The following is a 14,849-nucleotide window of genomic DNA, read 5'->3' on the forward strand; positions in this document are numbered from 1 at the left end:
CATAAATGCCACAGCGCTTCCTCTTCCTTACTACAACTGCAATAAACCAGCCCAACCGCAGTTAGCTCCCTGGATGCTCACCACAGTCTCTTGGATACCGGGGGAATGAAGGACATTACAAGTCGGAACACTTTGGCATATAACCTGACGCGCAAATATGTGCAGGGGCTCATTCACTGGCATTTGGGTAGTCCTGGTTGTCTGTTAAATAATAACCCTTGAAGTCTGTCACATGGCCAGGCTGAGGAGTAACTGAAAGTTTTCTTTACACATACAGATTTTATGCCTGGTCTTGGCTTAATGGTAAGGGTGGTGGGCTTGGGATCCCAGGATCAAGAATTCAAATCCCCCTTTTCTGTTGAATTAATACCAAGTGGGGTTGACTCAGCCTGCCATTCTTCTGAGGTCGGCAAAATGAGTACCAGCTTGCTAGTATCTTGAGTTGGAGTGGCGACCCGTCCAGGATTGTGCCCAATAGCCAAGGAGACTGCTTAGGCAGTACCAATGCTCTGCACAGAGTATGGTCCCAATGGATGGATGGATACAGATTTTCTTACATGCTCCATTAAGCTATCTTCTCACACATCATTTTTCTATCTGTGTCTCGTTCACTGTGAACACATCACTGAAAGAGCATTGCCGATTCACACCTTCCTCTCTTGCATCACAGTGCACCACATTTTTGCACCTCCCACTCATTCACCATCGACACTCAGTTTTCTTCCCTCCTCTTCCAGAGCGATTGAGCTGTGTAGGTCCATTGACAGCACCAGGTATCAACGAGGTCGTTTACACCTCAACTGCTTCTATCTCTGGCTATCTCTAGCGTGTGTGTGTGTGTGTGTGTGTGTGTGTGTGTGTGTGTGTGTGTGTGTGTGTGTGTGTGTGTGTGTGTGTGTGTGTGTGTGTGTGTGTTATTTTAGTATATTTTAATATTGCACAAGCTTTGTTTTGGGTTAATTCTTCTTTGTGTCTTCTGTCTTTGTAAATAATAATTGCATTTTATTTTGCCGCACCTACAAATCCCTTTGCTTTCCCTGCAGTACATAATTGTGAATAACCCAACTATTGTGCCACATAACTTCCCTCACCTTCGCTAATAACAAATTGCTTGTTATAAATGTACTCAGCTCATTTCATCTTTTCCTTCATTGGTCCAACATGGTCCACACATTAACTCAGCTGGGAAGTTCTACCCCAATAATTTGCTCTTAGTAGCCAGTACTAACACTCACACTTTCACTCGGCAGTAATCCTAGTGTGCAATGAGGGCACAAGACCCCAATTGTCTCGGCTGTCGACAGGTAAGGTATCACGTGAGGTAGTGTAACCCTTAGCGGATTGGCAGTGCCAATCAGTGTTCGAGGTTGCTTAGCAACCTGCCGGTGTGCAGAGCTATCTGTTCCCGGCGGCCACAGGACTGGTTTTTAGAGAGGGACCCGAGTGCTTCCCCTTATGGCGTGCCTCAAACCCCGAGTCCACAACAATATATAGCATGATATCTTAAAATGTTATAAACGGATTGGGACGCAAGTTGGTGGAAAGTTTGGGTGTGTGACAAAGACGAATTTATTCGATTTTCACGCAGATATTCAGGGCCCAAAATCTTCAGGGAATGGAAGGGCTGCAAGCAAGTTTACTTAATAATTTAATTATGTATCTCGCAAATGTATACGGTATTTGACAAAAATTCAATCACGAATTCAGTTTGCTAATTGCATCATCACTGACACATGCTGATACAATACATCTGTCAGTAAAAAGGCAGAAATTTAGCCAAGGTACTGTTATACAATCGCCTAGTTTTTTTCAAAAGACACTGGGTTATTTAGACTCGAAGAGCAAATGCAAACAGAACAACTGGCTTAACATGCTCTCCAAAGGATATTTTACTGATCGTTGTAATTGCTGCCATTGAAGCACCAGGATGATTGTTTACAGTTAGGGTAGGAATCAAAACCCAGGCTGTGTCGAGCTCAATGGCGAATACGCTACATCCTCGCTCTCCGCTCAGCTACGTTTAAACATGATTTATTGAGCATACATGTGAGCCACCGATTTTAGTGCAGTCACAATATATTTGTCAATGCTTAATGGGTCAAAATAGAAAACATTTTAGTTTAGTTATTGATTGAACTTCATAATTAATCACAGAATTTTAGATCAGCGAGCATGACGTGTGTGCTTCTTGTTAACAACTTGGGGCCAAAGGAAATTGTCTTTCTCTAACAAAATACCACTTAAAAAGATAAATGTGCGAAGTTTATTTTTATCATTACTGTTAATTGTTATTTCATTAAAAAAAATGTTATAACCATTTTTTCTTGGTGTAAAGGTGTGCTGATTATTGTTCTCAAAACATGTATGACTTGGTAGTAGAAGAGCGCAAAATGTAACATTCCAATGGCACTGAGTACATTCTCTGAACTAATCCGGTTCGGCGCTTGCTCTTCGGGCTGTGTGCGGCATTATCTCTGCCATACAGGCTCAGAGAATGGGTAAACATGCTGCTAGCAAGGAAAGGTCAGCACGTTATGTGCTTTACTCTGGATTTTCTCACATTTTCATTCAAAGATTTTTCAAATGTTGGGTCCAGTAAGTTTGCCTTTCGCATTAAGCTACATTCTTTCTCCAAAAATGATGCAAAAATAACGTTGACTGATCTGGCAGGATAAACAAGCTTGTTCAGGTGCTTTGGAGAAGAAAAAAAATTGTCTGTTTGGTTTTCAATTAGTTAAAGTAAAATGTGTTCTCCAGAATGATGCAGTGAGTGGCCAGTTGCTTGTACATATGAATGTATTTGTAAAAAAAAAAAAGTGAACAATTAGATTTGAGATAGGTCACTGATCTGTGTGCAAGGCGCATGTTCGATGAGACAAATTGTTAAATTCTACAGTGAAAAATCAAGATACCATTAACCCTGCAATTTAAATGGTCATGACAAGATGGCACACCTTGCAAACAGGAAAGATAAGTGGACACGAGGGTTTAAATGAAACGAGGAAACTCCAAAATTGTCAGAATAAAGCTACAATCTATACTCTGAAGCAGTTAGAGTCATTATTTTTGTGAACTCCTCAAGTTTTTGGCAGATCTCAACCAAATGTTTCACACATACTCAGGGAACCGGTGGGGTTTGACATAGAATTAACATCCACGGGCAGAAACAGGATGGATAATCAAACTCTCACCAAGAGTAACAAGGGCGTGATGTGCAGCAAAATAAATTATTTCAGTATCAAATATATTAAATAACAAGTTTGAATGGATGGAAAGTGTCATTGAAGTGTTAAGAGACAAAAGTGTCTTCATTCTGGCAATACATACGAGCCTCGACAGTGTATGATGGCACACAAATTGATGAATCACTTTGCCTGTGATAAAACAGGTTGACAGCTTACTGGGTCGGGATTCAAACCCAGATTAAACAGCTTTGAGGTGAGTGTGTGTCCCTCCAGGCTATATTTTGGTATGTTTGTCAGAGGTGACTATGTGACAATATTAACAACTCTATGGAGATGTTTATATGAGAGGGAGTTTTGCATTTCTCCTGTGGGTTGGTGTATTTGTGTATTTTATTTGATGCGGGATTGAGACAAAAACAAAAGTGTCGAAGCATGTCATGATGGCAATCCGTAAAAAGGATTGTGGTGTTGTTGTCTTGTGCTGTCATTCATAGCTTCACATCATGGTAAATGCAATGCATGGAAGAATTGTGGTATCGTATTGTGCTATCATTCCTTTCTTGTTATTCCTTCCAAACTTGTGTGGTTGTTTTTTTTTAATTCCATTCCAACATGGTTTTTTCTCCATTTATATTAATTTTATTTTTTCGACTTGTTTCTGTTATTTTTTTTTCGTGGTGGAGGGAGAGAATTATGGATGGTTGTGTAAATGAGGCTTCATCTGGAATATTGTGCACGTAAGATACAGAACATCCAGGTCGGAGTGGAGGAAGTCAGGAAATGGCCAGCAATGCTAAGAGTAGATTAAGCTCCATGGTCAGATAATATGTACCTGAGAGTAAAGCTTGGAGGTAAGATAGCAGAGATGGGGTGATGACATTCAGGAGAGATGGGATACTTTCATAGATTGACAGATGTAGTTTAACATGAAGAAATGCAAGGTGATTGGGATGGGTGAGTGCATTGAAAATAGAGATGATATCATGTAAGGGGCGATATTGTAGTTTGTTACATAGATGAAGGATTTGGGGGTGCTAATAGATATTAGTGGGACAACTTAGCATAACAATTGTGCATTTTGTGAGGAAAGCACCAAATTTGGCACACTAGTAGCCTAACATATTATGAACAGATTTGGATATTGGGCCATCTCAAAATTTTTCATGGCAGTGGAAAATGGCTGCCACAGCCATCAGTGGCTGAATTTGAGATGGCCCAATATCCAAATGTGTTCATAATATGTTAGGTTACTAGTGTGCCAAATTTGGTGCTTTCCTCACAAAATGCACAATTGTTATGCTATATTTAGCTAAGTTGCCCCACTATATGGGGGGTAAGCAGAGAGGGCAGTTACAGGAAGGCATAGTCAAAGCTAACAGGGTTTTAGGTTGTATTTGTAGGGGGGTAAATCACATCAAAAGAGGTGGTGTTTACACTGTATAGGAAGTTAGTGAGGCCTCATCTAGAATACTGTGTGCAGTTTTGGTCACGACATTTGAGGAAGGCCATAACTGCAGTGGAGAGGGTTCAAACATTGGGGCTACTAGAATGGTAATCCCAGCCACCTGGGCTAATTGATTAGGTGAGAGCGGTTGGTTATTCCTTCCAATTACGGGTGAGAGATGTGATTGGGTCTTGTTATTTATATGTGTACTCGTGAGTTTCCCATGCTACACATGGGTGGGATTTCTATCGCAGAATGTCTTCTGTTTTTGGTCTGTCTGTGAGCTTCAGTGTCTCTTGCATGTTCTTCCTCTCTGAACTCAGCATTTTGTCTCATTTTTCTGTGACATTCGGTGGTTTTACCGTGTTTTTGTGTCCTGTTGGCATCATCCTGTCTCTGCTTTATTTATTTATTTTGAACTTCAGAGCTTCCTCCTTATAAGACTATTTTTATTTTGTATTTTTTTCTCAGCATTTGGAACCCTTGTGGAGCTGTGGTACATGTTGCACCTTCGAGTGTTCAAAAGCAAACAGACAATGTGGAAATGGCGAATGACAAACCTTGAACCAATAATTTCCACATTCCTGTGCCATCTTCAGTTGAACGCCAGGCATGTACATCCGGCTCGTGAATGACTTGGACAAAAAAAACACTGCAGCTGACCCCACCAGAAGGTGGGTATACGTAATGTTTTCATACATAGTCAATGGCGAAACTGCAAATGCCCAATTCTGTGAATTTGAATGAAAAATTGTGGCATCTCACAGGTGGGAGCAGAGAATCTCAATTGTACTGAGAAATTGCCAACCCCGTGAAAGTGTTTACATGCAAAGAAAGATCATCGTCATATGGGTGGGTAGAAATTAAAAATCTCAAATGTATTGAAATATTACCAAACCAGCAAATCTTTCCATGTGCAGTAAATGGTGAAACTGCTAACGCCGAACCCATGAATGAGTTGACATGCGGAGAGAGAGGACATCTTTGTACGGCTCGAAAGGCGAAATCATAATTTGATTGAGAAATTAATGAAACCTCCCACCCACCTTAGAACACCCGCTGGGACCCCAAAAGGTTCCACAGAAAGTTTGGTGGGGCTAGCCCCAAATCTGAGAATCTGAGGGAGGAGTTTGGGGACAGACGGACAGACAGACAGAAAGATGGACAGCCCTGCTTTATTACATATACATATACATATCTATATATATATATATATATATATATATATATATATATATATATATATATATATATATATATATATATATATATATATATATATATATGTATATATATATATATATGTATATATATATATATATGTATATATATATATATATGTATATATATATATATATGTATATATATATATATATATATATATATATATATATATATATATATATGTATATATATATATATATATATATATATATATATATATATATATATATATATATATGTATATATATATATATATATATGTATATATATATACATACACACACACAAATCTGTCAGTAAACAAGGCTCTTCTGGCTAGGAAGAGTATAATTCTCAATTTTATCGACCAATCCACCACAGAGAGGGAGCTGGTCAATAAAATTGAGAATTAAATTATCTTCTTGGTTTTGGCTGCAGTACAATCCTGCATAGATGCAGGGGGGTGTCGCTCTGCTGAGCTCATGCTTAAAAGGTAGAGCCGATGCAACTGTTTAGCCAGCAGAGCCTTTTTTAATTTTTCATTGTTCCTGGATTCTCCCAGAATTGTTTTGTCTTCCACAGACAGGTTAATGTGTGGCAAGCGTTTTCTGTTGGTCAGGATGCATGCAGCAATAACTGGTGTGGCACTTGCTTCTTGGTACCAATTATAGTGACAGGGTATGTTCTCGACATATATGTATGCGTATGTGTATTTCTCATTGAGCAAGACACTCTTGTTAAGGAAGACCAAGAGGACGGTCTATTTGGCAAAGAGCTTGTCACAAATAAAGACCATCCAGAAGCGACGTCTAAAACTGATTGAACTTCTTTCGGTTATATATTTTATATCAATGAAGCACCCCGCCCATCGTGTAGAGTTTCTGATATTTCTCACATATAAACATACATATATATTGAAACGCATGGAGCATGACGAGTGCTCCCCCGATCTCCAATGGACATAAACTACTACACTAAAGCGTTACCTCCAACGCAAATGCCTAAGCCAGGCGACTCTGTCAAACAGACAGAGATTATATGGTTGGCATTGATTAAACATCAAACGGAGCCACCTGTCCAGATTTGGGGTTTATTTACCTCTTATGGAGGTGCCTTTTTATACAAAAACAATGAGAAAAAAAATCAAAACATTTAAACAGATTGGACCGTGCACCTTGACCCCAGGGCCAAAGCACACAGTCCAACAAGACTGTCCCATTGGCATACACATGTCCATCAGCTCACAAGCTGAAGCACATGGTCAAACACACACATCCTATCCCTCAAGGGCCAGAATGCATGGTCATATAAATGGACTCCTCCATAGGAGTGAGTCCCCATAAATTCAATGGCATGCCGTCCTGAATTTGGGTTTATTTACCTCTTATGGAGGTACCTTTTTAGATCCTCGTGGAGGATCTCTAAGTCTTTCTCACGTTGTTGTTCTTGTGGACTTTTTTGTTTCACAGCCTTCAGTTTTCATCGAAACTTCCTGAAACTTGGCGTGTGTGTATATATATATATATATATATATATATAAAAATACCCTGCGCAGACAGTAACCATCTCCGATTTTGAAAATTTCTCCTAGAAAAGAAGTTATGACGTCAAAATATCTCCGCTAATGGAAATCACCTAAAAAATTATCTCCGAAACTCGGCAAGCTTTTTGAATTATGTTTGCAGGAATCGAACAGGCCATTAGCAGAGATGAATTACCGCACATATGATACATCACTATCACGTCATATCAATTTTTATGACGTCATTCCTATTTTTTGACATTTTTTGTTTCACAACCCAGAGTTTTCATCGGATCTTCGTGAAACTTGCCATGTATATGCAGAAATTCCATGCGCAGGCAGTAACCATGTCCGATTTTGGAAATTCTTCCCAGAAAATAGTTGTCATAATATCACCGCTAATGGAAATCGCCTATACCATTATCTCCAAAACTAGGCCTGCTGTTTTAAATTTGTTTTCGGGAATCAAGCCGGTCATTAGCATAGATAATTTATCGCAAACCTGATACATCACAATGACGTCATATTCGTTTTTATGACGTCATCGTTAAGAGGACGAGGATCTTAGCTCAATTGAACTTGTTATTTTTTAAAAAGGTAAAGAGAAAATCAAAGCATTTAAATAGCTTGAGGTGTGCAACTTGACCCCATGGCCAAAGCACACAATCCAACAAGACTGTCCCATTGGCATGCACATGCCCATCAGCCCACAAGCTGAAGCACATGGTCAAGCAAACACATACATCCTCACCCCAAAGGTCCAGATTGCATAGTCATACAATTGAACCCCTCCATATGAGTGAGTCCCCACGACTTCAATGGCATGCTGTCCCATATTTTCATCAGGACCACAAATACCTAACCAATAATGAGCACATAGTTTAAACATCAAAGTTACCTCCTGGCTGTTATGGTGAGCATCAGCCATGTATTATGTCTCACATGGTAACACCACATAATCCGCAAAGACCAACAGTCCATCTGCCACCCAGAAAATTGTTCCCAATAATGCAGACCAATCATCCAGAATACACATAGTGTGATCGGCAGGTAAATCAAAATGTATGGAGTGTGATGAGTGTTCCTCCGATATCCAATGGATATAAAGTCTGACACCAAAGGGTCACCTCCAACCCGGAGGCCTCAGGCCGGTGACTGTCAAACAGAGAGAGATTATATCGTCAACATCAGTTAAACATCAATCGGAGCCATCTAATTGGATTTCGGGCTTATTTACCCTCATCAGGGTGGTACACCATATAAATATCTAACCAATGATGACCACATTCTTCATTGATTGTTCTTTGCGAACTATTGTTCTTTGCAGATTATGTGGTGTTACCAAGTGAGACAATCCATGGCTGATGCTCACCACTACAGCCAGGAGGTACGATTGATGTTTAAACAATGATACGATTGATGAATGTCTTGGCTCAGCTAAGTTCTTGATTCTTTATGTGTGATACTAACCAGATAATTGGCAGATGCAAGCTGATAAAGCAGGGTATAAATTGGTTGTGTGGTTTCTCAGAGTAATATAAATTATTATATCATTTGTAATCATCACAATGATTCTCTGAATGAAGTAATATAGCAAATACAGGATGATAATTCTAATGACAATTCCATTGCTCGCTAATAAACCTGCCTTCAAGGTGTCCTTTTAATTGCTAACCTAAATGTGAAACATTTCCTTCCTATTTGCATGCAATATGAAACAAATGCCATGAAACAATCCTCATTTGAAATGGGAGAAACTCCAACAAAATCTATAAGCTTGTAGAGGTGCCCTTGATGTTCCCCTGTACACTGCAGCAATGATCTGGAAAGAAGGCCATAAGTTACGTATGTGCTGTTAATCTAAATGGAATAGATTTCATACATTTACTGCTGAAAGTCCCTTGTATCATGCCCGATTACCATGGGTCTTCATTTGGGGACCGTTTGTAGCTACATAATTCTGTGTAAAGTTAATGGAAGGCAGTCACTATGACGGATAATGAGCCATGAGTTTCATGCAGTTTGATGTGGTGTGGAAAGTATTGTATTGTACAGGAAAAGCCGCCACTGTTCCAAGGTTTTATCAACCATTGCAGTAATCCCTTGGAATTCTTAAAAATCGATTTTGGGATTTGAAAATTTATTTCCACTCAAAAGAATAAAGAAGCAGGAATGCTGAAATCCATTATTTATGAATATATGAAAGAGGATGGCTGTTCCAGTGAAATAAGTTCAAGTCTACTCTGCACAAAAAGTGACACATTTTTCACAATATGGTAAAAAAAAAAAAAACAACAATGGTACAAATTGTATATTTTTATTTTATTTTAAACCCTCACAGCAGTTAAATATTTTTGGGGTAAAACACAACTGACAGAGCCTTTTCAAAATCCAGAATTGTCAAACTGAATCAGAAGCTTGAGGGGGAACATGTTCAAAAATATTAAATGAGCAGTGCCATGAGTGTGTTATGATAATTAATTAAACCTCACTAGTTCCAATCTGACCAAAAAAAAAAAAGCAATTTTTATGAATTGTAGTTGTTGGAGTAAAATCTGTTTTCGATTTTATTATCTTTCCTAAAAATAAGTATTGATGGTGATTGGCAATTGTGGTGTGCTGGGGAGTGGGAGAAATATTTGATGATGGAGGCAATCAGTTTGTACTCCATGTTCTCCAACAACTGAAACATTAAGTTCGCAGTTCACAAATTATGTCATGTCAATATTTGGTCAAGGACATTTGGTTAAGAAACCTGATAGCTTTCATTTGTTTCGATATCTTGGGGATCCACAACTAAACCAAACAAATTGAGTCAGTATGTTAAATAGGTATTGTGACGACGTGTTAAAGGATTTCACACCATTTGTCATAAAAAGCATTCATCATTTTATCGAATATTTTTGGGGGATTCTGAAGAATATGAATCACTGCACTTTCTGATGATGGTCACATGCAAGAAGCACTGCATTGCATTCCATTTTACAATTGCTTAGGTAAACAATTCCACGTCAATAGCCATGGAGTTTGTTCTTTTTGTGTTGAAGATTATTATTATTATTTTCAAAGCCAGCACAAATTGCTCGATCTGTGAATCCTGATTGTTTCGACACTGAAATATTGGCTCAGAGAGGATCTTTTCAGGCAAGAAAGTCCTCAGGAAAGCAAGTTACTAGTATAAATTATCTTATGAGAAGGCCGATCGCGGAATTCAGAAAAAGTATCGTGGCTATTGAGGGATGACATAGGATGGTGGTGCAATACTTGCTTGAAGCTCTGGAAGGAGGAGGAGGATTAAACTGTTCTTGGGAGATGGTTCCACAAACATGGAGAAAAGAGGAACAAACGAGTATATGTTGATAGAAAGAATGGATTTGGGAGTTTATCCAGGACGAGTGGATTATAAATGCATCTTGAATGAGAAGGGCACTGGTAGAGTGCATACTTCCACCATGCAATGTTTGACCTGCCTGATCCAGGAGAACATATCAGGCCCAATACATTTTTGAAATATCATTCTATATATCGTTTTTTGAACGATCACTCAATGGTGAAGAATCACTTAAAAAATTAGATCCGTATCCGGATTTGGATCTTCATCAAAATTGAATCAATTCTTCCATGTCACACACCGAACGTGTCCACCAAGTTTTGTCCGAATCCGTCCACAAGTTTTTGAGATATCGTGTTATATATCGTTTGTGGCCCTAGTTCTCAATGGTGAAAAATCACTTTAAAAAAATTCAGATTCGTATTCGGATCTTCACTAAAACTGAATGAATTATTATCACACACCAACGCGTTCACCAAGTTTCATCCCGATCCGTCCACAACTTTTTGAGATGTCGTGCTCTATATCGTTTTTGGCCCTATCTCTCATTGGTGAAGAAACACATAAAAAATTATAGTAGTAGGATATAGAACCAGATCTTCACCAAAATTCATCAGTTTTTCGTTGTCACACACCCAACCTGTCCAAAAAATTTCATCCAAATCCGTCCAAAACTTTTTGTGATATCCTGCACACAGACAAACAAACAGACAAACAAATAAACCAATGTCACCCGCAGGGTGACCCGTATCTTGCCAAAAGGTGACCACGTGTGACTTCTTTAAGGTCACACTGAGGTGAACAGAGCTGCTATCCACCAGGAGCGACTCCTTGAGGAATATCTGCCTACGAGAGATTCCGATGAGAATCGTTCTACAGAGTAACCATGAAAAATATGCTTTTTCCTCATAACGTCACCAAATGACGTCCTAATGTCTGAAGCTTGACATATCTAGAAAGCACTCATCGAGCTGTTCAATTTGAGGTACTACACGATATGGTTCCTAAAACTTGAAAATTCGACCTTGGGGTAAATATGTTTGACCTGAGGCGCTAACCATGAAGGTCAAGGCCAATCGCCACCAAAAACTAACCAGCTGAGCGCCAGACTATGGACTATATTCCCATGAAGTTTGAAGATGATCCGATCAAAATTACTCAAAAAATAAGGGTTTCGTCGACTTCCCTGATTTGTGACAAAGTGACCTTGACCTTCAAAATTTTGTGCACTGAAAGGGACCTCTATAGGCCTCTGATATGCGAAGTTACAAAAATTTCCGATTATAACTGTGCTCTGCCGAGTGATTTATACGTGATTACAGACCAAAAAAAAAAAAAAACATATGAAGGTCAAGGCCAATCGCCACCAAAAATTAATCATCTGAGTGCCAGACCATGAACTATATTCCCATGAAGTTTGAAGACGATCCGATCAAAATTACTCAAAAAATAAGGGTTTCGTCGACTCCCCTGATTTGCGACAAAGTGACCTTGACCTTTGACCTTGACCTTCAAAATTTTGTGCACTGAAAGGGACCTCTATAGGCCTCTGATATGCGAAGTTACAAAAATTTCCAATGATAACTGTGCTCTGCAGAATTTTTTATACGTGATTACAGACAAAAAAAAAAAAAAACATACAAGCTGACTAACATATCTTGCAAAAACTTCGTTTTGGCAAGATAAAAAACAAACAAACAGACAGAAATGTGTGAAAACATAACCTCCTTCACCTTTGGTGGCAGAGAGAATGAGCTGGAGTGGTTCTGAAGGCAAATAATGGAGAGGGTGCTTGACCAGAGGAATGTTAGGGAGGGGCTGAGGGTGAAGGACACAAGAGGTCAATGACCAACAAGCCTTGTGCTACAGCCTCATAGTGAACTGTACAAAAACAATAAATTTTTACAGCCTCGGTAAAAGCAATTAATGTCAATAACAATATGAGCATTAAATATGACAGATCAAGGAAAAACAGATGTGTTGATGGAGTTCTGGCCCATAACAGAGAGCAGTAATCCATTTAACTATGGACAAAGGCATTGTAGCCTGTGAGTGGAGTTCTGATTTTTCAATTGAGGAGAAGAAGAAGAAGAGGAAGAAAGCATCTCAAAATGCAAAGCCCAACTACTTTGTATTCAGACTTCTTCTTCTGTATGCTAAAAGGTACCTATGAAATTTTGACTAAATTCTTTATTTGTCTTCTCCATATTCTTATTATAAAGTTTTGTTGAAAATGTGATAACAAAAGCTCAAATGGTAAAAACATTACAGCCTGGACAGACACACACACACACGTGATTGCAATACCCCATCTTCCGCTGCATGGGGAACAAACTAATAATATTGTTGCGAATTCGCGCCCGCCGGCGTGCAGACGGCCACGTCACTTGAATCGCGACCGAGTCGCCCACCAGACGGACAATTCAGTCGTGACCCTCTCAGAACAACACCGGGAGCTAGTCACGGGTGGGGGTTTAACCTCACCATGATCGTGCCAATTACCCACCCGCGCAGGATAGGGTCGCTCGCTAAATTTGATCTACCTAAGTACCTGCGCGAATGGTCGACCGGGCGATCGCACCACGCCACAGGTCGACTCCAGACACGAACCGCTTAAGCGGTCCGTTCCGTGCTACAGTGATAACCGAGCGGTGTTATTGTCGGCCTCGACGGTTCCGATTAATTATCGGGCATATTAAGCCCACTACGAACCCTTTACGTGAAGCAGGATGGAGGGTCAATTAAAAGGAAGGAGACTAAGCGAAACGGGAAAACAGTTCAACACAATGCACATTTATTCCGCGGCACACGGAAAGCACGTATATACAGCCACAATAATCAAAATGCACATATAAAGCGAAAGCAAGAGTTAAACCGAATACGCGTACACACGGCAACACTTATACAGTTCTACTTTACAGACGGCGCAAACATACATTTATTCAAAAGCAAAGGAAAGAAGCCACCCTCATAGACAAGGGGGCAGACGGGGCACGTGGGCCTTTATGGCGTGGGACTTGGCCGACTGAACGAGTCCCACGAGACCGTTGCAGGTTACCTGCATCCTCGTGGTGCGATGGTGGGCGAGCTCTCTCCGGCGCTCCTTGTACGAACGCACAGGTCCGCGCGACACAGCTGGCAGAGTGGCGCCTCCAGTCCGCGTCCCTCCGCAACGCCCGGACTCTCCACCGACTGCAAGCTCCAACGAGCGGGTCGCTCTATGGACCGCTTCTCCAAGACCCAGACGGGCAGAAGACCATGAACCGCCGACTGACACTGACACTCTCACCGACCGCCCTAACCTGACCTCCTCTGACCTGACTTCCTCCGAGCAGCGCCACCATGCGCCCTTTTATTTCCCCGGCACCCCGCCCCTCCCTTCGCAGCACGCGGGGGGGGGGGCGGGAGGGGGGGAACATTCCACTCGAGAAATCGGAGTGGGAGTTGAGTTCCAACCGTCATTCTTGTTTACCAGGGAAATCGGGGTGGGAGTTGAGTTCCAACCGTCATTCTTGTTTACCAGAGAAATCGGGGTGGGAGTTGTTGTTGTTCCCCTTTTGTGTTCGTGGAGATGTAGACGGTTGCTGTCGGAGTGGTGAGGATCGTGTGGTTTTTGAGAGGCAGGTGTGGTTGTGGTTGTTGTGAAGCGGCATTCTGGTTGGTGGTTGTTGTGTGATTGCGGTTGAGACGTGGTTGGTTCAAAATAAAGATAGAACAGAAAAACGGCTATCTCAAAGTGTCGCAGCCCGAATGAATCACATAAATTCCCTCGAGAGAACGGGTTTGGGGCTAACTACACATGTACTTAGAGATATCTCACCTACGGGCCCTTCATGGTGTAATGCGAATTTCCACAGACGTAACAATATAATATGGGTTCCCTTACAAGGAAGTCAATGGAGGAGGAGGAAATTAGGCCCATCAAGTCTGCACAATGGTTGCCAAGATATGGTTGTTTTTCCACGATTCATGTTAATGCAGAGTGTCAAGCAAACAAGCAACACAGCATTATTGAAGTCTTTGGTATGACTTGTCATGGTCATACTTAAATTGTTGACCTCCCAAACTCAGAGCAGATGCTCCAACGATTACACCACCTATTCTGGTTAAGACAAGGATCTGTGGAGGATGGCCAGTATGAGGCTGGCATTGGAGTTAAACTTT

General features: G+C 40.6%; 1 long non-coding RNA gene across 1 annotated transcript in view; it reads right to left on the reverse strand.

Moving 5' to 3' along the window:
• LOC147026513 (uncharacterized) overlaps nucleotides 1-13,994 on the reverse strand; it is an 80,390-nt gene extending 66,396 nt beyond the window's left edge. The window contains exon 1 of the long non-coding RNA XR_015058376.1: nucleotides 13,744-13,994. This is a non-coding gene — a long non-coding RNA (uncharacterized LOC147026513). The remainder of the gene's footprint in view (nucleotides 1-13,743) is intronic.
• Between the last annotated feature and the right edge of the window lie 855 nt (nucleotides 13,995-14,849).

This window comes from Eptatretus burgeri, chromosome 5 (assembly GCF_056783735.1).
Source record: "Eptatretus burgeri isolate ZD-2024b chromosome 5, Ebu_testis_v1, whole genome shotgun sequence".
Classification (NCBI taxonomy): domain Eukaryota; kingdom Metazoa; phylum Chordata; class Myxini; order Myxiniformes; family Myxinidae; genus Eptatretus; species Eptatretus burgeri.